General features: G+C 44.7%; 1 pseudogene; it reads right to left on the bottom strand.

Annotated features, from left to right (window-relative positions):
- Positions 1-19,979: 19,979 nt before the first annotated feature.
- On the bottom strand, positions 19,980-20,078 carry LOC114234044 (U6 spliceosomal RNA; annotated as a pseudogene).
- Between the last annotated feature and the right edge of the window lie 2,044 nt (positions 20,079-22,122).

Here is a 22,122-nt window from a genome sequence, read left to right as displayed (position 1 = left end):
GACGGGGGTTTAGGTTAATATATTTAGACCTTTGGCCCCAGGTGGACAGTAGTGCTGAACGGTGATATTCCAGGCTGTGATATTCCAGTCCAATGTAGTTCCTTGCTGCCCCCCATTCTCCATACTCACCACATTCACCGACAGAACTCCTGGGTTGGTCTTACGATGGTTAATCTCATTAGGTTTCAGGTGATCAAGCATCCACATGAAGTTCTTATGGTCACAAGTCAGAGATGTTGCCATGAAACCTTCTGTGTCATACTGTCACCTCTGGAGCAAGTCCTAACTACCACATTGTAGCCAGCAAGCATCCCAGAAAGAGAGCAGGCATACTCGGAAGCCACTCTAGGAATAGCCCCTCCCAGTGGTCAGTGGACGAGGTATAGACTAGATTCATCAACCATGCTTTTGGTTTCTATTTTTAAACTAGAGGCCCGGTGCATGAAATTCATGCACAGGGGTGTGTCCCTCAGCCCAGCCTGCACCGTCTCCTATATAGGACCCCTCAGGGGATGTCGGACTGCCTGTTTAGGCCCGATCCTAACCGCTTCTGCCTGCCAGCCTGATCACCCCCTAACCACTCCCCTGCCAGCCTGATTAATGCCTAACAGCTACCCTACCAGCCTGGGTGCCTCCCAACTGCCCTCCCTTGCAGGCCTGTTCCCTCACAACTGCCCTCCCTTGCAGGCCTGGTCCCTCCCAACTGCCCTCCCCTGTTGGCCATCTTGTGGTGGCCATCTTGTGTCCACATGGGGGCAGCCATCTTGTGTGTTGGAGTGACGGTCAATTTGAATATTACTCTTTTATTAGATAGGAGAGGCCTTGTGTACGTGGGTGGGGGTGGGGGGGCAGCTGGTTTGCCCTGAAGGGTGTCCCAGATCAGGGTGGGGCTTCCCTTGGGGCATGGGGCAGCCTGGGCGAGGGGCCTGTGGTGGTTTGTAGGCTGGCCACGCCCCCTGGCAACCCAAGTGGAGGCCCTGGTATCTGGGATTTATTTATCTTCTACAATTGAAACTTTGTAGCCTTGAGCGGAGGCCAAGGCAGGCCAGGGCAGGCAGAAAGCTTGGCTTCCTCCATCACCCAGGGCAACCCAAGCCTCCTGCTCTCTCCAGCTCTGTGGCTGCCACCATTTTTCTTGGGATTTATTTATCTTTTATAATTGAAACTTTGTAGCCTTGAGTGGAGGCCTCCGCTGGCCAGTGTGTGCAGGAAGCTTGGCTTCCTCCATTGCCACGGAAACCCAAACCTCCTGCTCACTCAGTGGTGGCAGCCATCTTTGTTGAGTTAATTTGCATACTCACTCCTGATTGGATGGTGGGCGTGGTTTGTGGGTGTAGCAGAGGTATGGTCAATTTGCATATTACTCTTTTATTGGATAGTATATTCTGGAAGTTTGTTATAGTATGGTTCCAATCTAATGCTATAATTTAAGCATGTGATTTTTCTTTAACTGGAGACATGATGTTAAATTTAAAAATATATATATTCTTGAAATTTCACAAGAATTTTTCAAATTTTTTAAAAGTTGAAAACATGAACTTAGTATTGGTCAGTATTTTTATGTGCTCACCTGCATATAATCAATGTTTAAATGCACAACTGATTCATCTGACAATAAGAATGTCAATAGAATATTTTTAATACTTTGTTGGTTCTTCACTCTATAGATATCAGCTGGGTTTTTTTTTTTTTGTTTTTTTTTTAGTTTTCTGCAGTGTATTCACTTGCACAATTATATAATAAAGGTTTATACAGATATTTTGAAAATTTTTTTAAGTATCTCTTCCTAAAAAGTTTGGAGAGTAGCATGGAATAAAACATTATGTTAATTTTACAAAGAGGAAATGGAAACAAGAAAAATTCATGCAACTTTTGTAAGCCTGAGGCAGGAGGGCACTGGGAGGCCGAGGGAGGCCCCAGTCACGTAGCAAAGCCCAGATCCTTGTCACCAGACAAGGAAGAATTTGAGGCCCGGCCAGCATGGCTAAGTGGTTGAGCGTGGACCTATGAACCAGGGGTTCATGGTTGGATTCCTGGTCAGGGCACATGCCCGGGTTGTGGGCTCAATCCCAGGAGTGGGCATACAGGAGGCAGCCAGTCAATGAATCTCTCTCATCATTGATGTTTCTATCTCTCTCCCTTCATCTCTGAAATCAATAAAAATATTATAAAAAATAAAGCATTTGAGGTGGAGACAAAGATTTAGCAAAATAAAGAAAACTTATTAAAGCACTTGAGAAGTATGCAGTTGAGAAAGGAGAGCAGGTGAGCTCAGAGAATGAGACACCTCAACGGGACCCGGGTAGAAGGTAAGGGGGTGGGGGTAGCATGGATCTCAGCTTCTGACATGGGTGGGGTGATGGGGTGTGTTGCAGGCTATCCTGTCCTCTGTTTTTTTGTTTTTTAGTTTTTTGCAGTGTATTCACTTGCACAATTATATAATAAAGGTTTATACAGATATTTTGAAAATATTTTTTAAGTATCTGTTCCTAAAAAGTTTGGAGAGTAGCATGGAATAAAGCATTATGTTAAGTTTGCAGCTCATCCTCTCCCCTCCTCTCCCAGAGCAGTTTCACTGTCAGTGCTCCCGGAACTGTAAGTTTATTATAATGATATTATAATGACCCTGTTGTTCACTTGTAGGTTAATATATATGGCTGCCAAATCAGGTTGAGTTCTTTTTTTTTTTTTTATCTTCACCCAAGGATATGTTTGTGTTGATTTTTAGAGAGTGAGGAAAAGAGAGAGAGAGAGAGAGAAACATTGATGAGAAACATCAATTGGTTGCCTCCTATATATGCCCCAACCAGGCATCGAACCCACAATTTAGGTATGTGCCCTGACTGGGAATGGAACCCACGACCTCCCCATGTAGGGGGAGAGCCCGGTTTCTGTTTGTCTCAACTGCAGTCACAGCAGGGAGCAGGTGGGCAGCAGGAGTCCTGCCCACAATGTCCCAGCTGGGAGGAAAGGGGAGGGGAGAGCTTGGGCCCTTGTTCCCATTGTTGTCACTTTCCTGCCTCAGACCCCCACATGGGTGTGTCTGTCTGAGGAGAAGGGGCTGGTGCTGCTGACCTCTGACCCACAGGCCAGTCATTGGCTCCCTCTCCGTCAGGAACCGGAGTTTGAGCAGCCAATGTGGCTGGTCGGCAATGGACGTAAGCCTAGTGATCATCCTCTCCATCGCCGGGAGGAGGAAATAGAAGAGGGAGGGTCACGAATATGCCTTGTTGCCGGGCTGTGCTCTGTCCTGTGAAGACACAGGTTTACTCCCAGGTTTTGTCTCCCGTGTCTGAGTCTCCTGGGTGATGGGCCGGGTCCTTCCTGTCTTCGCTTTGTGACATTTTAAAACCGGTAGGCAGGTCCGCTTAATGCTCCGACATCAAAGCCATCCAGAGAGCCAGCCATTAAGCAGATTCTCTGGGGAGTAATTGAAAATGATGGACTTTCCATCTTTCTATTCAAATGATAAAGTTTCTGGCTATTTTACTCCCACAGCTGTTAAAGGACAGGGCGGCAGAGTAGGTGCTGTTTGTGCATATATATTAAAGGAAACGAGGGAAGGAGACATGAATTGAGTTCACATTCTGAGATTTGAAAAAATTGTCATGAAAAAATTGATGTCACTTTTTTTTCAATAAGATGGTGTTTTTTCCCCAGCTGGACGTAAAAGCCCACTGTTAAAATATATTAGTAGGAAAAGAAAACATGGTACTAATTTTTATCTAATCATAAATGAAAACTGAAAAATGGAGAATCTGAGAAAGTTCCAAGCTTACCAATGCGGTCAGGAATGAGTCTGTCACAGGAGGGAGAACACTCTAACAAGCAAACACAGAGAAAAGCCTCAGGGTTTCTGACTCCGAGTTCCCTCTCATCCGGAGGGCAAAATTCATCTTCTGAAATGTTAACGGGAATGCTCACTGGCTCCTAAATACCAACCTCACGGAGCAAAGGAAACTCAGCAATCTGCAGGCGGACCCAGAAAATCAGTTTGGCCTAGAAAAGTTCTGGAATGAGCCAATCAGGATGGGAAATGGCGCCTTAGTCTGGGGGGCTGGGAGCAGGAGGGGGAATGGCACTGTATCGCCTGGGCGCTGGGAGACCGAGCAAAGGAAAGTGATGGCCATTTGGGTTCGATTCTAACCGGCTTGTGGGTCAGCTGCGGTCTGGTTGCATCTACACTGAGTGGCCAGATTATGATGATCTCTGAACGCATAATAATCTGGCCACTCAGTGTGTGTGTGTGTGTGTGTGTGTGTGTATATATATATACATACATATATATATATATATATATGTATATATATATATATATATATATATATATATATATATATATATATATATGTTGGAGGCTCGGTGCATGAATTCGTGCATGGGTGGGGTCCAGCCAGCCTGGCCAGGGGGAGGGGACATGGGTGGTTGGCCGGCCTGCCTGCTGGTCAAACTCCTGGTCGAGGGGACCATTTGCATATTAGCCTTTTATTATATACTAGTAGCCCGTTTGCACGAAGATTCGTGCAATAGACCTTCATTCACCTGGCTGCCTGCACCAGTTTTCAGCCGGCACCGGGGACCCAGGCCTTGGCTGTGGCCACCACCTTCTGCCTTCTTTCAGGGTCGGGGCTTGGCCCCGGGCGGTGGCCTTGGGCTCGGCCGCACCCAGCGTCCTTGCTACCGATCGCAGGAGCCGACCCCCAGTGGTTTCCTGCGATCGGCGCAGGCTCCCCGCTGGTGCCCAAGGCCGGGAAAGCCTCAGGCAGCTTTCCCGGCCTTGGGCTCGGCCGCACCCAGCGTCCCTGCAACGGTTTCCTGGTGGGCGTGGTTGGTGGGTGTGGCTTGGTTGGTGGGCGTGGCTTGGGCGTAGCGAAGGTGCGGTCAATTTGCATATTTGTCTATTATAAGGTAAGATGATGATATACACTGAGTGGCCAGATTATTATGCGTTCAGAGGTCATCATAATCTGGCCACGCAGTGTATTTCTCCTTGTAGCAGAGTTCACAGGTGTTAACGGGTGTGAGAGCATCAGGCCTGGCATGTGGACTGCGAAGCTGGTTTCCGTGTCCCCCTTTAACACTTCCAATGGCTCATCATAGCATGGGCCCCTCCTGCTAAGTGACAGAGGGAAAGGCCAGCGTAGGCGATGCGAGGGGCCGCAGGGGCACGGGTGTGGCTGGCATCTCTGAGATGCTGGGAAGAGCAGGTTTTGCTTGAGAACAATGAGTCCTTTCAGCCGCTGCTTCTCTGCCTAAAGGGGGTGCGGTGCCCTCCCTTTCGGGGCAGGCGCTGGGCGGATCTGTTCCGAGGAGCCCTCTGCCCAGGCACTGCCAGGCGTGCATGTGGGCACCTCCTGAGGGTTGCAGCCCTTGGGGCCTGTGACCGAAGGGAGAGGGCCTTCTTTTTCTGCGTTCAAAGCCTTAACGGTGCCCCTGCACACACTCCTGATCAGCATGAGTCAAACCGAAGGCACTTTGGAAGTTTGCTGTTCGTCCACTCAAGTGAGCGAGAGAGGCGTGTCCATAGGAGCTGGGGTGGCGTTCGCTGTCAAGCCACAGGGAGATGTTGTGTCTGGTGCATCCGAGCTGTCAGTCTTCCTGAGGGGCCCCCTGAGAAGCGCTCAGCAGAGGCGCCCCAGAAGTGGGTGGGGGCTGTGCCCTGCACCCCAGGTAAGAAGGGCCTATTGTGGGAGGACCTTTCATCACAGCATTTAAAAGCCTTTCAAAGCCCAGGCCTCTGCTAATTGCCAGGCAAGGCATTGCCGTCCTGGTGCAGGCGGCTCTTTAAAAGGTTTTAGATGCTGGGTGAGAGAGACGGCCTGGCCTCTGACAGCTTTTCAGATGCTCCTCTTCCCTGCGCCAGCCCTGGGCTCTGCTCAGAATGAGGCTGAGCGCGTGTCTGTGCTGCAGGAGGGACACCGGAGGGGGGGGAGAGGGGGCTCTCTGCATTGCGTGCTGCCTGCAGGGCGGTGGAGAGAGGACTTCTGGATGGAGCACCGAGAACAGAGATTAGCTTTTCCCTCCGCTCACTCCCTCACGCCACGCAACTGGGGCCTTGGAGAGAGGACAGATGATTCCCAGGCCTCTCAGGGCACACGCAATAGAGAACTCTCTAAAGAGTGAGCAGTCAGGACTAGGGACAAGGATTTGTGCATCTGAAGCATCCATCTTCTATAAAAACTGCTGTTTGAAATGTTAACCCTGCTATTTGGCTTCTGTAAATGCTTGCTTGCTTAAATAATAAGGAAAATGAGACTACTCCCACTTCAGAGAGGCCATTAAACCTTCCCCGGATGAAGTTATCAGTGCTGGCACCAGGCCAGGCCTCTGGTTGAGGTCTCAAGGCCCCTGCACATAGGGGCTCTTTAAGAACTTGCAAAGGGGGCCGGAAACACCCCATATTTGGGAGACAAAGAAGGTAAAAACATATAAATAGGGAAAATCCCTCCATGTTGGGGCCCAGAATTTGAGAGACATTTTCCTCTGCACCCGCGCGTAATAAATGTAACTCCATCTCTCTAAGCGTTGCTTGGTTCTTCTCCGGTTTTCTGTAACACATCTATCCTAAGATAATCATTTCAATAATAGATCACTCTAAATTGTTATAGAATAAGCCTTTATGGTACAGGTTTTGTTGTTTATTTTAAAAAACAAAGTATTCAAATAATAGCTAAAGCATCGGGTACTGAATTAGTCATCACACTACCTCACCCATCTAAAGTTTCAAGTAGATGCAAATATCTTTATGGCTACTTACTTAGGATAAGTGCCATTCACAAACATGCGCTCCTTCTTTTAATTAACACGCTTCCCCAGCATCCTCAGCGTTTCTCCTTTGGTCTAGCGGCACCTGTTACCTTGTGTTTCGGTTTGAGTCACTCAACGTGGTAAGTGAAGGGTGGGCCATCGCAGGACGGAGAGGGATGATTTTTGTCCCGTGTAAGGGACCCAGGCCGGGCAGGCTAACGCCCTCTCCTCTCGGGATTCCCTGTGCAGTGAGCGGAAGGCACACACTCCTAACGGGAACCACCTGGGAGGGCTCAGTGGAGGCCAGGGGGGAAGCGTTCGTATTTGGGGACACTGTTCGAATAGAGTGGACACCTTTGTTTCACGTCTTAGTTACATGGTTTCTCTTACCATGAGTGTCAAGATGACTCGGCTGTCGATGAATCCGATTTGTGACCCTGCTGTGCTTGTTCAGTTAGTTGCTTCATTAAAAAAAAAACTAAAAAAACAAACAAAAATCAAAGGCAGGTCTGCTTCCATTCCGTGCTCACGCCTGGCTGCTCGGAGTGTCCTGGATCACTGTTTCCCCCATTAGAGAGGTCAGAGCTTCTGTCAGGCAGCGGGGAGGGGTGCAAATCTGAGAATCACAGGGCAATCGATTAGGTTTAATCCCGTTGTATTTTCTCATTGACTAGATAAGATATCATCTTCTCAGTTAAATGAGCAGGATTAAACGCCTCAGCCGCCTCTGGCTAAGTGGAAAGTACCTCTACATTTTCTTTTCTCTATTGGAGATATAAAATAGAACTGTTTTCTCCTATCCATGTGTGCCCTCTCTATCTTTTTTTTTTATCACTGGCTTGACGAAGAAGTTGGATTTATAGGCAATGTCTACTCTATAGTCACCACTGTTAATGTTGCAGAAATCTATGCTCAACATAAATCGGTCTGTAGACAGAAACAGCTAATGCCTCGGAAGGCATTTCTGGACGTGAAGCTATGGTGTGAGTGCAATAAATACTCTTTGACCTGCCCACCCTCCATACTCAGTTTAGGCCATCGTATGGCAGAACAGGCTCTTGTCATAAGCCACTTCCTCTAGCATGCCCTTCAGATTACTGTGGGTCAGTTCAACAACGAGTTTGAGATCAGGGAGGTTTGATTCCGTTACTTACTAGCTGTGAGGTCATAAGGAATATACTTGAACTCCTCCTCAACCTCCACATATTTAAAAAGAGATAGCCATCTACACCTTGAAGCTTTGCTATACTAATTAAGACAATGTGTATAAAACATCTAGTGTCTGTAGCAGACTTTCAAAATATAACAGGTTCTTCTTTTGTTGTAGCTTTCCATAGAATTCATCAGGCAAACATAACATTGTAAGTAACCCCCAAGTATGCCTTGATATCTGGAAGAGAAAAAAACTGAAGACAGTACTTTTCTCTGAGGAGTGGCCTTGGGGAGTGTTCAGTAGTTGGAGGGGAGAGGGTATTTGCTTTTCCTAATGTTACAAGTTTCTACAATGAAAATGCAGGTAGGTATCATCCTATATAATAAAGAGCTAATATGCAAATGGTCATCATGCCCTCATGCCCTTGCACCCTTGTGCAGGGGCCAGGGGACCTGAGGCCGCACCCCCCACCCAGCGGGGCTTGATGGGGGTGGGGCTGGCAAGGTCTGGGTCTTGGGTGATTTCGAGGTTCATGTAGGTGGGCAGGTATTTGACTCTGGGTCCCCCAGCGCACCCCTGACTCTGACAGGAGGGACATTTTCATATACATTTTACCTATTTTCTTTCATCTCTGACACTTCTATTTTAGAGAAAGGGAAAATAGCAATATTAAATTATTTCCTCTCATTAATTCCCTTTTAATGTGCACGAATTTCGTGCACCGGGCCACTAGTTTGTATATTAAAATATACAATGAAATGAATGTAATTACAGAGATAGGTTGTATAATTTTAACTCCAAAGTAATGGATGCATTAGAGAGGCCTTGCTCTGATCTGTATTTCTATTTGCTAAAAGGGGCGCAGCTGGGAATGCCCTGGCCAAGCCTACAGGTGTTTCTCAGACTCCTGGTTTTCCTTATTACGCAGAGTTCCATCACCTCCTACGCCAGGGATGGTGTCATATGCACCTGTAACTACTATTCATCTACCATATAAAAGGAGTAGAAAATAAATTCTTTTGGAACTATGTAATATAACACAGTCCACTGACATTTTAGGTTGAAATGTAGTTTTTAATGGTGAGCCTATCATAAGAATATTCTAAGAAAATAAGCATGAGAAAGTACAAATCATGGACCTTTTTTTAAAATTTGCCAGGTAAATTATTATTTTTTAAGTGTATATTTATTGTTGAAAGTATTACAGATGTCCCCCTTACCTCCCCCCCTTTAGCTCCCTCCACCCACTCCTGCTCCCTCCCCCAGGCCAGCATGTCCCTACTGTCTGTCCATGGGTTATGCATATACACATATATTTTAAGTGTAGAATTAGATGGTTAATTACATTCACAAGGTTGTGCAACCATCACTACTATTTCTAAATCCTTTTCATCATCCTGTACTGAAGCTCTTGTCATTATTAAGCACTAACTTCCTATTGCCCTCCCCTCACCCCTGACAATCTCTGTTCTGTCTCCATGAATCTGGCTCTTACATATTTCCTATGAGCCAAGCTTCTAATTGTTTGTTGTTGGTACTCCTTGAGGTAAGTGGTCACTCTGCCTCACAGATGTGATCTTCTCAAAGCCTAGGTCCCAGGAGTCAATGACAAGACAGAGGCGGGTGGAATAAGAGCTGGTTACAGTGAGAGCCAACCACCATCCCCAGAGGAGGCCACAGTCTCTCTCCTTTAGTCATGATGCTGTTGGCCCTTATGATAAAGGTGTGCTTTCCATTCAGAAAATTTAGTATTAGGTTAGTATTTTTGAAATAGTTACTCATTTCATATTTTCTTTTATTGTTTTATTTGACAAACATTATAGTCTGCCAATTTGAAGCTTCAGTGTCATCTAAAAAAAATACTTCTTTAGAATATTCTCCAGAAATTCAAAAATCATGCTGAATGAGGTACTGTGTAAGAGTTTACATGAAAACTATGTATTTGATCTGCCATTTCTCATGAAATAGAATACTTTCATGCTGCTCATCATTAAGAGGGTAATACAGTTGGTGCTGCCTTCTAAATGACCTCCAACTAATGTAGTCTGAGCAATCCTGGGTGGAGAGGGTCCTTTCCAGTAGCTTCCTTGTAAAGGGGAAAGCAGACGAGTGAATTTCCTCCAACTCATTTAAGAGCTGATCCATTTTATCCGCATAGCTTTCATGCCATATGTGAACATTAGGCCTCTTTAAAAAATGATGGGAGATGATGAATATTTTATTTAATGACTTTCCAGCAAAGTTAAATGTTTTTTTTTTGCTTATTTTCATACTTAATGTTCTTGATCAAGTTTACCAAAGAGTCTTCTCAGAAAGCATACAGCATGTTGCATAGTAACACATGACTAATTTTATGGGCAGTTTATATCAGCGTATGGAAGCAACATTTTTGCTCTAGGAGTCTGAGAACTTTGTTTATGATTCTTTATGTTTTCAAATGGAAAATGCTTTTCTTCCCCCTTCTCCTAAATTAAAAGGTTACTACCATTAAACTTTCCAATGTAATTGCAATTTTTATTAAATCTGCAAGAATTTGGAGATCATTTGCTGTTTCAGGTTAAGGCTAGCTTAAGCACAAGAGGACTTTGAATGCCCACACTTGAAGACTTTACTTTTTAATGGCAGGCTTCTAAGTTTCATCACATTTGAGGGACTAACACATGTAAAACATGTGTTGATGGGTTGGCACACTTGGAACTTTCAATTTTAGTGAGTTGAATAGGGAAGTGATATCTCTGCTTAGAATCATGTCAAAAAATGTCCTGGAGTTCTGCTCTTTGCTCCCATGAGCAGGCAGAAGTTACATCAGACGCAATACTGTACATGAAAGAATGGCCAAAGTCAACGTTGATTGTACATACGTAGTCATGTACACATAAGAGATTAATGCTTGGCTGGATTTTCCATTCCCATAGATCGCCCTTCCAAGTCATCCTCTGTCTCTTGGAGACCTGATGGATTATGCCCTGCACATCTACCTTGGCAAATACATTATTACAGGAAAGGAAACCCAGCACAGTACGGCCCGATGCCTCTTTATTTGTCCTTCTGTTTACCCTGCTTTGTACAGCCCCTTAGTGTCCAGGAGTTGAAAATGGCTTGTTATCAGAAATGACGAAGAAAAAAGATGTCATCTCTCGTTGTCAGCTCTGGGAACTGGCTGTCCCTTTTGATGAAAAAAATGGCCACAAACAACAGCAACAAAAAAGAGGACCGATTACAGCAGCACTTTCCGAGTCCAGACTCTGCGGTGGATGATCTCCCCACACCCGCGTGTCCCAAAGGTTTTGGTGATGAGCGAACTTTAGCAAGGAGGGGTTCTGACAGGCAGTTGAAAGACACCCCAAGCACCGCAATCGATAGCAAGCTGGCTTATGATAAAAATGCAAGGAAATCTGTTACTAGCATTTGTATTGTTAAAACCACAGTTCAGTGTAATTCAGAAGGTGCCACCTGCGACAAAGACCTCTTCCTTCCCTTCCCTGTCTTGACACAGTCTTTTTCTGGTTGAGAAGATTTGCATTTCCCTCTTTGCCTAATGTGGGCAACTCGGCCACAGCTGCCACACAGGGCTAGTCACTCGATCTAAGCTGGTGGGCCTGAGTCTTACCTCACCTAGCGGGTGCTGTGGGCTCCCAGTGGACTGTCAGCCAGCGAGGTGATGTAAGGTGGGCAAAGTTTCACAAGGTCACCTCCAGCCCCACCGGGAACACCAGGCATCCTGAGGAGTTTCCCTTCGGCTGTGGCGGGTGTTCTGAGTTGACCGTCAGTATGGTCTGCGAGCCCATAAAGCCAGACTGAAGGCGTGGCCGGGCCGCCACGGGAAGCGGGGCAGCACCTCCTGCTCGGAAAACGTGGAGCCCACCTTTTCAGCAAAAACATTAAATAAGTTTGTAAATGTGAACTAGAATTACATCAGTGTTTTAAGGTTTCCTTCCTCTCTCTCTTCCTCCCTCCCTCCCTTTCTTCTTTCTTTTTTCCTTTCTCCCCCTTCCTCTCCCTCTTGTCTCTTCAGGGATCCCAACCACAGGTTGAGACACACAGGTGCATAGGTGTTCTGACTTTGGTGACAACTGGGCCGTCTTGATGAGGTCCCACTGCATTTCCCGTTTCCCATGTGCATGTATGTTTCAGTGACCCATCACCAGCTTCTCATCTGAGGTTCTGCTTTTACACTCTAATGGCCGCTGACTTCTCCTGTTGGATGGGGTCACGTAGGTCCTTCCAAAACATTGTGAGAACATCAAGCTTCACGTTGCAAAAGGACTTGAACGTGGGAGGAAAAACCTTCCATTCAAATATCTTTCATTTCTTACTGGGCTTCTTGGACATAAATCTTGAAAGAGAGGTTTAATAGGTACCGTGGCCTTTTATCCCTTCATTCCTTATAGGGTTCCAACCGTGACTAGGAGCTTTTCATGAAGGTACTTTTCAAAAGACGTGAGAACCTTGTCTACAGGCCTCTCACACATTTTCCAGCTGTTGTGTGTTCCTTCTCTTGGCGCTTCCCTTCTTTAATCACCGCTGGCACTGCCTGCCTCCTGTTCAGTGCCATCACCAGAAATAGCCCACTCAACTGCTGGCCCCCTCGGGGCAAGACTGCCGATGGCCTTGCACGTGACATCCGTCCTGCAGGCGGGGCATCGTTTGGGCAGCTTCTCATTGTGCAGGAGTGGGTTTCCTTCCACTGTCACCCTGCACTCGGTCTGAAGCCCAAGCGGCGGAAACTGCTCTCAGGACCTTTAAAAACAATGTCTGAGCTCTCCTTGAACCCCAGGAAGTGCTGATGAAGATCGCAATTCACCTATAAAAGTCGCCATGGACTGAAGAGAAGATGAAATCTGGCTAAGAAAACATTATGTATTTTTCCTCCGATCTCCAGACAAGCAGCAGAGAGTCTTGAAGATGGATGTTTGTGTTTGGGGACCGCAGTTGAGAATGTTTGTTTTTTAATCTGTCGATGTGTCCCTACACTGTGGTCTAAGGGATGGATCTGCCGAACTGAACTGCATTTTAAAGGGAGTGTAGGCGGTGGGAGTTCCCCAAAAGAATATCAAACGGCTTGCAGGGCTCTCATCGTAAAGCACACCGCCGCTTTCCACTCTCCTCTGTCTCCGCTGTGCCCTCGGATGGCATCAGGTCCGTAAGGGATTTTGCAAGATGCTGCGCAGCCAGGGGGAGGGGCTGATGAAACCTTCTCCTCCCGAATGGACCACCTTGCAGAGTGAGCGCGGACCCATCACTTCCCTCCAGAAGTCTCACCTGGAGGAAATCCGACATGTGTGAAACAGCCGCTCCTTCTGCTCAGTCACAATCTTCAGGAAAAACCCACCAATAGCACTTCAGCCACCAGAATCACCCTCTCTCCTGCTGTCACCGCCGTTATCCCAGCCATTCCCCGTGACGCTGCCCGGAATGGCCTTCGACCCCACTTTGGCATAGCACCTGCCAGGCGTTGGATTTCATTGTTGGGCTTTGCCTCTAATTAGGTGAATTGCTAAGATATCTGAGAAATGGCTTTTAGAGAAACCTCACTGGAAAATGAGAAACAAAGTTCCTTGCAGGTTTCATGTCTAGCCCAGAAGTAGGAGAATATGTCATTACTAGAGGCCCGGTGCACGAAATTCGTGCACAGGGGGTGGGTCCCTCAGCCTGACCTGCACCCTCTCCAATCTGGGAGCCCTCAGAGGAGCCTTCTCCAATCCTGGAGCCCTGACTGCTTAGGCCTACTCCCCATGGTTCTCTGCTCTCTGCGGGGCCTGGCTGCTCTGCACCCGCTGCCCAGAGGCCCTCCACATCCTGGGTGGAACACTTGCCTCATTGCTGCGGCGACGAAGCAAGCATTCTGCCAGGTGGTTCACACTGCCCGCTCTCAGCGGCTGCCCCCCCAGGACTGGGGTACTCAGGCAGGGCTGAGGGGACTGGGCGCTGCTATCTTGTGGCTATGGGCACTGCCATCTTTGTGACAGAGTGATGGTTAATTTGCATATTACCCTTTTATTAGATAGGGTTCCAGTGAAAACAGTGCCAGGCCATGGCCAGTGCTGGCAGTGCAGTGTGAATGCTAATGCTGCCTCCCCACCGACCCGCAGGGGCCGGCCAGCCCTGCAGGAGGCCGCGTGGCCCTGGGTGCTGCCCAGCGACATTGCTCCGGCGGTGCCTGACCCACGGCTGTTCTGAGGCCACTGGGATGCGTCCTGGTTGTTCTGAAAGCATATCCTCTGCGGGAAGAGGGAGCCTCATGGGTTCTGACTCCATTTCATGACCGAATCGGTGTGAGAAATACACGCGAAGATACCAGCATCAGGAGGGCATGTCTTTCCCATGTCGGCTGGAGCTGAATGGATGTCTGCAGCTTAGGATTTTAACAGTAGATTCCTGTCAGCTTCAGGCGGTAGATCTGCCAGAGGGAGAAATACATGAAAGCCCCGGACCAAAAACCCCAACCAAGCAAGGGCGAAACAGAGCCATGACCTTCTGAAAAAAGACCCCCGGGCAGAGCCCTCTGGTGGCCCAGCTGTCAGCACAGAGGGGAAGGCACATTGGGCAGCACGGGAAGCTGTTTCTTGCTTTTCTTTTTTTGAAAAATATATTTTTATTGGTTTCAGAGAGGAAGGGAAAGGGAGAGAGAGAAACATCACTGATGAGAGAGAATCATGGATTGGCTGCCTCCTGCACACCTCCTACTGGGGATCGAGCCCACAACCAGGGCCTGTGCCCTGACAGGGAATCGAACCTGTGACCTCCTGGTTCATAGGTCAATGCTCAACCATTGAGCCACCACAGCCAGGCTGTTTGTTTCTTTAGTTACTTATTTATGACTTCTTCCTAGCATGTCCTCTGTATGGCTAAACCATGAAAAATAAATGTTCAACTGCACGGACAAGGCACAGCACAGGCAACACAGAACTGAGACAGAAGCTTGATGTGAAATGGGCACTGGATCTGCATGACACCAGGGGAAGTGAGTCTTCCCGTGACAATTTGTATAACATCAGTTACATGGCACATGTCGTCCAACATGAAAAAGCAAATATTAACAAGATGGCTGTTTTAATGCCGTCCTGATACCATCCTAGGGGAAATGTCAGTCCCCCGAGAAAGCGTTCTCACGTCCCTCGTTTCGATGTTGATGGAAATGTACGTTGGGCGGGGGTTGGGGGGGGTGGAGGAGGGTTCGGAGATCATTATCTGGTGCGGAAACACGGTGACATGGTGGCCAGGCCTTGACAATGATACGCAGGCTCTGCAGTGAGTCGGGGGTGGGGGAGGAGTGGTTTTAATAAGCGCCAGTGCAGTTAAGGCACACTTTGCAGGCTGCATAAAACTTCCCAATGCTTAATGATTCTTGAAAGCTCTTTGCAAGGCTGACATAGACATCTGCAATTATCTGCCCCTGACCACACTGTGGACTGGGAGGGAATGCACTTTCTTAATTGGGTGAACAGTTTATATTTGGAATGTTTAAAAGGACTTGCTTTTTCTCATTTTAGTTCAAAAACTAGAGTGTTCTCTGCTATCAGTTATTATGTGAGCTACAAAGTCAAGTCATATCTGTTTCAAGGACATGTGACTCTGTCCACCCTTGCTTCCTCCTTCCTTTTGCATAGCACCACCCATGTAGATATTTAAAAGCCAAGGGAATATGAAGAAATTAACATTATAAATATAGAATGCAGATACCACCCCTCCCTATCCTTCCCTCCCACTATTTTTTAGTCTAGAAATCTATTTCACCAGTCAACCCCATTTTAAGGTGAATGGCTATTTATACTGTCGATTGTGAATTTTTAGGTGGGAAAACGGGTCCACTTAGTGTGGAAAGGGATGACAAAGGTGGAAAGAATAGATGTCTCCTAATTAGACATATTCAGAAATATATCTAGCTGTGAATAGAATAACCTTTTTAGCGAAAATATAGACCCACTAAAAATAATCTGTGTTGAAATAAAATAATAGATATTTAAGAGCAAGATTTTAGGTTTCTTCAGTGAAATCCACATTAAATTCAGCTATTGAAACAACTTGATTAACCATAAAGTGAGCATTTCTCTCCTAATATTATCTTTTGATGTACATTTTCTCAGAAGACTAATTTCAGATGATTTTTGTGGGAACTGTGCTGTTTTGGAGAAATACTTCCTGCAAGGCTTCCTCTGCAGATTATTTTCTCTCAAGATGCCAACACACAGGTGGAATAAAGAGGTGGTTTACTTAAAATTTCAAGTTTTCTAGTAAAAGGCATTTTGGAGAAAATGTCAGATTTGGAAACGTATGGGTATAAATATTAAAGTTATTCTAATAAGACTAAGATGTGGGAAAAAGACAGAAAAATGAAAAAGTTATAGTTGACTTTTTAATTCTCATATTTCTTTTTATTTAATTTTTAAGTGGTCTTATTGATTTTGAGAGAGAGGAGGGGGAGAGAGAGAGAGAGAGAGAGAGAGAGAGAGAGAGAGAGAGAGAGAAACATTGATCTGTTGTCTCCAGGAGCCCTCAGCCTGGGTATGTGCCCTAATGGGGAATTGAGCCGATGGTGCTCAGCCAGCTGAGCCACACCAGCAGCCAGGGCTCTCATAATTCTTTGGATCTGCTGCTAGCTTCCTGGAGAAATAATCACAATGATCATAAAATACTTACGAATGTACCAAACCTGCAGTTGACTGTCATTCTTTATTATCATTTTGGATAGCTACAAGATATTCTATTTTGTTGATGTATCATAATTTATTTACACAACTCACTATTCTTAGACATAGAGTTGCTGCCAATTATTCATAATTATAAGCACTCTTATGAAAAACACAACAAAGAACACTGTCCGAGACGTAATGATGTTGAGTTCTAACTCTTTTATGGGAATGTGACTTTGGGCAACCTCCTCAATCTGCTTCGTCACTTCGCCTGCCAAATGAAAACGGTTCTCGTCTCTGCCAGGGTTGTGGTGAGGGCCAAATGTGCAGCTGTGGGTGACTACCCTGTCAAATTATAACTTTCTGAAATAAATGTATATGTGTCTCTAGGATAAATCTCGAAGTTAACCCATGTAGGATGAGACTTGTTGTGTGAGACTAGGATTCTGGGGCCTGTGCCTTTAATGAAATGTAGGGTTCTCTGCTCACTCGATATTTGAATCCCTCAAGAACAGTAACTGATTAATGGAGGGCAAAATCAGGTTGCCTACCTTCACGGATTATGGTTTTGTCCTAGAGTCACCGATACATCGGAGAATTTACAAGACAATAATGTCTTATGTATACATATCACCTTGCTATTTACAGTGTATTTCCACATACAGTATCTCAATTGTTTTTACAAACTTGTGCAGAAAACTGTGGATATGCTAACAATATAAAAAGGAACTAAGGCTCAGGAAAAATTGGGTATACTGGTCTGTAAAGCTAAAGCGTGGTAGGTAGATATGAAACTCTAACCGAAGACTTTTAATTTTTTTTATTTTGGGCTACCACATGTAACAGATAGAATCCAAGTGATGTATGGTGTAATGAGTAAATCTTGAAATAATCCTAAGTTATTTTTATTAACAGAGTGCATTGGTGACAACACAATCCCAGACACACCCACATGCACATACTCACATCCGCCTCTTCCCTTTAGGTAACTTAATAAATGCAAATTTCCAATTGTTGTATTTTTAGAATACCCATGCAGAGGCATATACATAGACACAAACCCTCACTGTTTATTTTAGGAATGCAATGAATAGAAGATTTCAATTATTCTATCTATCCAATTTGAAATATAAAGTGGTCATTGCTATTTTGGTTTGTTTTTATTAAATTACTAATGAAATTGAAATATTTTCATAAATCATTGAGAACTTGTACTGTTTTGGTAAGTCACTTCTTTATATCCTAACTTACTCCTAAATTTAACAGCTAAAAAGACAAACATTTAGGAACAAGTTGTACGGAAGGGCGCTTTAGCTCGAGGTCTCTCATAGGTTGCAGTCAGGTTTTCATTACAGTCTAACGGGAAGACTGAGCTGTGATTCACACCCAGGCTCACTTGCCTGGGGACAGTCCTCAGTCCCTGGCCATGTGCGCATCTCCACCTAGTTGCCTCATCACATGGTAGTCGGCTTCCTCTAGGGTGAGTTAGAGAGTGAAAGTGCACAGACAGAAGCCATTATCTTTTTCTCATCTATCTTGGAATTGACATCTGTCACTTTTGCTATATTTTATTCATTAGAAGAGAGTCATCAAGTACAGTCCATACCCAAGTGGAAAGGGTTATACAAGGGCATGAATAACAGAAGATGGGATTATGGGGAGCCGTTTTAGAGGCTATAACCTTAATAATTTTTCTATCTTTTTATGGGCGTGGATGAAGTATTTATGTATTAAACTCTTTATATATTATGTCTGTCTACCCTTATAAAGTATGTTGCATAGTTTTCCCTCTTTGAAAGATACCTTTTAGATTTTCTTTCTTCCTTTTTCCTTCTATTTCTCCCACTTTCCCATTCTTCCTTAGTCTTTTTCTTTTTATTCCTCCCCCCCTGCTCTCTCGCCTCTCTCTCTCATGCTGTTGTGAGGTCAACTATTTCTAATGCTCCTTAATGGACTCAAATTTCAATTTATGCATCAGTCTTGTAGTATAGGTTGATTTTCATAAGAAAACTTTAAGGTAATCTTGTTGAAATTGTTTCAACTAACAGAAGATTTTGATAAACTTTGTGGCTTACTACTGAAACCTAAGATATAATATAGACCCAGTGTTAATTACAACTGTTAAGGTTTCCATAACTGTGTTGTTCAAATGATAAAATTCGTTGAAGTTTGTCCCACTTTCCTTTCTAGTAATTAACTCTGGGAATGAGGAGAGGTGGCCTTTGGAAACGTCTACCCCGTGAAAGGAAGAGCTGTCAGATGAACAGAAAGAACAAGGCTGTGTTTTCTCTGTAAAAATTAATTGAGATCAATGGTTGGCAAAAAAGTTTCAATTAACTCTTAAACTAGCTTTATAAACATGATTGAAAATGGAGTGCGCTGACTTTTAAGAAAGACTATTTCTTCTTAACATAAGTATTTAAGTAACAATAAGAGCTATATATTTCTACACATAGAAACAGAATGTTAATTAAGGTGATTACTACACTTTCTTACGCACCAACATACATTTACCTCCTAACATTTCAAATCTTGGCTGGTTGTAGGCAAGCTTCATGCAGGGAAGTCACTCATATTTTTTTTCCACTTCATAACCAAAAACTCATTTTTACAGAGAGTGAACTATATTACCTTAAACATATCAGTCCAAATTCTCATTTTCTCCTATAAAATAGAAGGAATGGCATTTACATAAAATGTTTAAGAAGAATAAATGAATTCAAATTTTCTCAAATTCCTGTAAATTCCCAAGACCAGTTGAATGCATTTGGGTTTTTCCAGGGTCCTGATTGGACCAGATGGAAGCAGACAGAAAGATGCCGTCAAAAGGAAGCATCCAACACAAGCGTTTTCTCCAGGAGGCGCAGCAGGTCCCTGTTGTGCTTGGGAGCACCGGGCAACAACATTCAGTTGCTCACTTTATGCTTGGGATCATCTTACATAGTATAATCACACACACACACACACACACACACACACACACACACACACACGCACACACACACACACACACTCACACACACACTCACACACGCACACACACACACTCACGCACACACTCATACACACATAAAAACACATGCACACACACACACACATACACACACACACACACAGACACACAACACACACACACACACATGCACGCCAAAAAACATGACACTACATAAACAGCAGAAAGGGCGTTTGTTGATAGTATAAGAACTGAAAGAAGCCAGGGTATCACTTTGTGCAGCCTTATCTGGGAATGTGCACATCAAGTAACCCAGGCTTTCACCACTCTATCCATGCCCTCAAATGGTAATGAATGAGCTGTGGTTATTGATTTTTTGTTTAATCCTCACCCAAGGTTTTGTTGAGAGAGAGGAATGGAGAGAGAGACAGACAGAGAGAGAGAGAAACATTGATTGGCTACCTCCAGGAAAGAAGCCCAAAACTCAGGCATGAAAAATATGAAGTGCTTCACGAATTGGCGTGTCATCCTTACCCAGGGGCCATGCTAATTATCGGTCCACTTTTAGTATACGTGCTGCCGCAGCCAGCTCTGCGATGATTGGTTTCGAGGTTATGAATAAATTTTAGTGAGTAGGCAAATTTAAAAATACGGAAATCATGAATAATGTAGGGAGATTATACCTTTTAAGTATCATACTGGAAAGGTATATGTGAAAGAAAGCATGTTTTTAACATTGATGAGACTGACTTGTTTCACAAGGATGTTGGCAAATGAAGTTATATGATGCAAATGGCAGTTTGGATGATAAAGATATGACCAGAGGCTCACAGGAACCTAACCTTGTATTTCCCTGTAGAGCAATTTGCCAGTATTCGCTAATTTCGTGTTTGCAGTGACTTTATAGAACATAACTACCAGGAGTAATGAAGATGACTTCATAGTCACCCAGATAGCAATGATGATAATATTGGATTTTTAGTAGAGCTTTCTGTGTACTAAGCATGTGGCTAAGCATTTCACAGACGTTATTTAGCAACAGATAACTGAGGAATTCTTGTTATTAATATTTTATGGAGGATAAGATTGTAATTCAGAAAAGTTAATGGTCTAAACTAAGCAGAGAGCTGGGTTTTGAATACAAGGCTCTCTGACTCTGAAGCCAGGTGATCTTTCTGCTACTCTACAGGACCCAACTTGACTAATAAAGTTGATCAAGTATGTATTATTGTCTGGCCTACTTGTGAAGTCAATAAAACTATCAGCTTCTGACTGCCATAATTCCTCAGCACAAATGCAGCAATTAGGGAAGAAATTTCTCATGTGTCAATAATTTCTCACGTGGCAATTGCTGCCAAATGAATTAATCCAGTCCTTCTTTCTCTTCCTTTTTTCTTTCTTCATACTCATTCTCTTCCTCATTCCATCATTGTCTTATGAGATACACCATGGCTATTGTTATGATATAGTCTAGAACATTTTGTCTATTTAGACATTTCATAAGATCTGTTGATTTACATTCTTCTGATTTACATAAATGATTATATTCATGAAAAATGCAATATCATTTTAACCGTAACACTGATTTGAGAATTGCCCAATGATGGGAATGGAAGTTTTCAGAAATAGGGTTAGAGTTGCTCTCTCATTTCTAACCCTTTTGCTATTTCTACTACTGTTAATAGCATAAAATTTAATAGTGACATTTTCAGGTAAAACAAAATATTTTTAAGCTTTTGATAAATGAAATGGGACAGAACTATGAGCTGACAGAAATGTTGCATAGAGGTAAAAGTGTGTGCCTCACACTTCTTGAAAGTCAGTGGCCTTTCCTTGGGTCTTGCATAGGTGGAAGGAAGACAAGAAATAACTTATGAGGGAAGCTCATGGGAATGAAGGGAAGATATGGCCCTTCCCCCTTCATAGGATGGCCCTGTTATCAGAGGATTGAACAAGGGGGATTCCTCTATGGGGGTCTTAGGGTGCCGCTGGAATTAGCATATCTGGAGGCTGCCACAGCAGGATGAGCTGTAGTAGAAAGCTTTATTTTTGTGGAGTTACATTCCTTAGGTTGTAAAGGCCCATGCCCCTTAACCCAGTCCAGAAAAAGGTGCGGCTGGAGCTTGAGTAGAGCGAGAAGCAAAGCCAGTGTCCAGGGTTTCTGTTCCATGGCGGAGGGGGTCCAACGTAGTATCAGGCTACATTCAGTCCACATTCTACTGTGTGGGTCCCACATGGCGGTGAGCCACGTGGGCGAATTCAGGGGAGCATGCCCCTGCACAGGAGAGCCAGGAGGGCGGGCAAGCAGCAAGAAGGAGAGCTCCTTTGTTCAGGAGTTTAAATGTTACCTCTTCCAGAGTTTGCAGTGGCCACGCCTATCTGGCCATACTCGCTCCCAGGTGTGACTGACAGGTGAGCATCTTCTCATGTCACCCAGACCTTACTGGGCATGCGTGTGTTGTCCAGGACCTTCCCCCAGTGATCTGTGGGGAACAGACTTGGAGAGTGTTAACTGCAGCTTCCTGGCAAAGGTGTATCAATAGAAGGCCTGTTATCTAGTCCCCCCTTTACTCCTTTCCTGTTACTTAATAACCAGGCTATTATAATGGTTATCTGTCCCTTCCTATAATATGCAA

This window comes from Eptesicus fuscus, chromosome 12, assembly GCF_027574615.1.
Source record: "Eptesicus fuscus isolate TK198812 chromosome 12, DD_ASM_mEF_20220401, whole genome shotgun sequence".
Classification (NCBI taxonomy): domain Eukaryota; kingdom Metazoa; phylum Chordata; class Mammalia; order Chiroptera; family Vespertilionidae; genus Eptesicus; species Eptesicus fuscus.
This window is presented reverse-complemented; position numbering and strand designations above follow the sequence as displayed.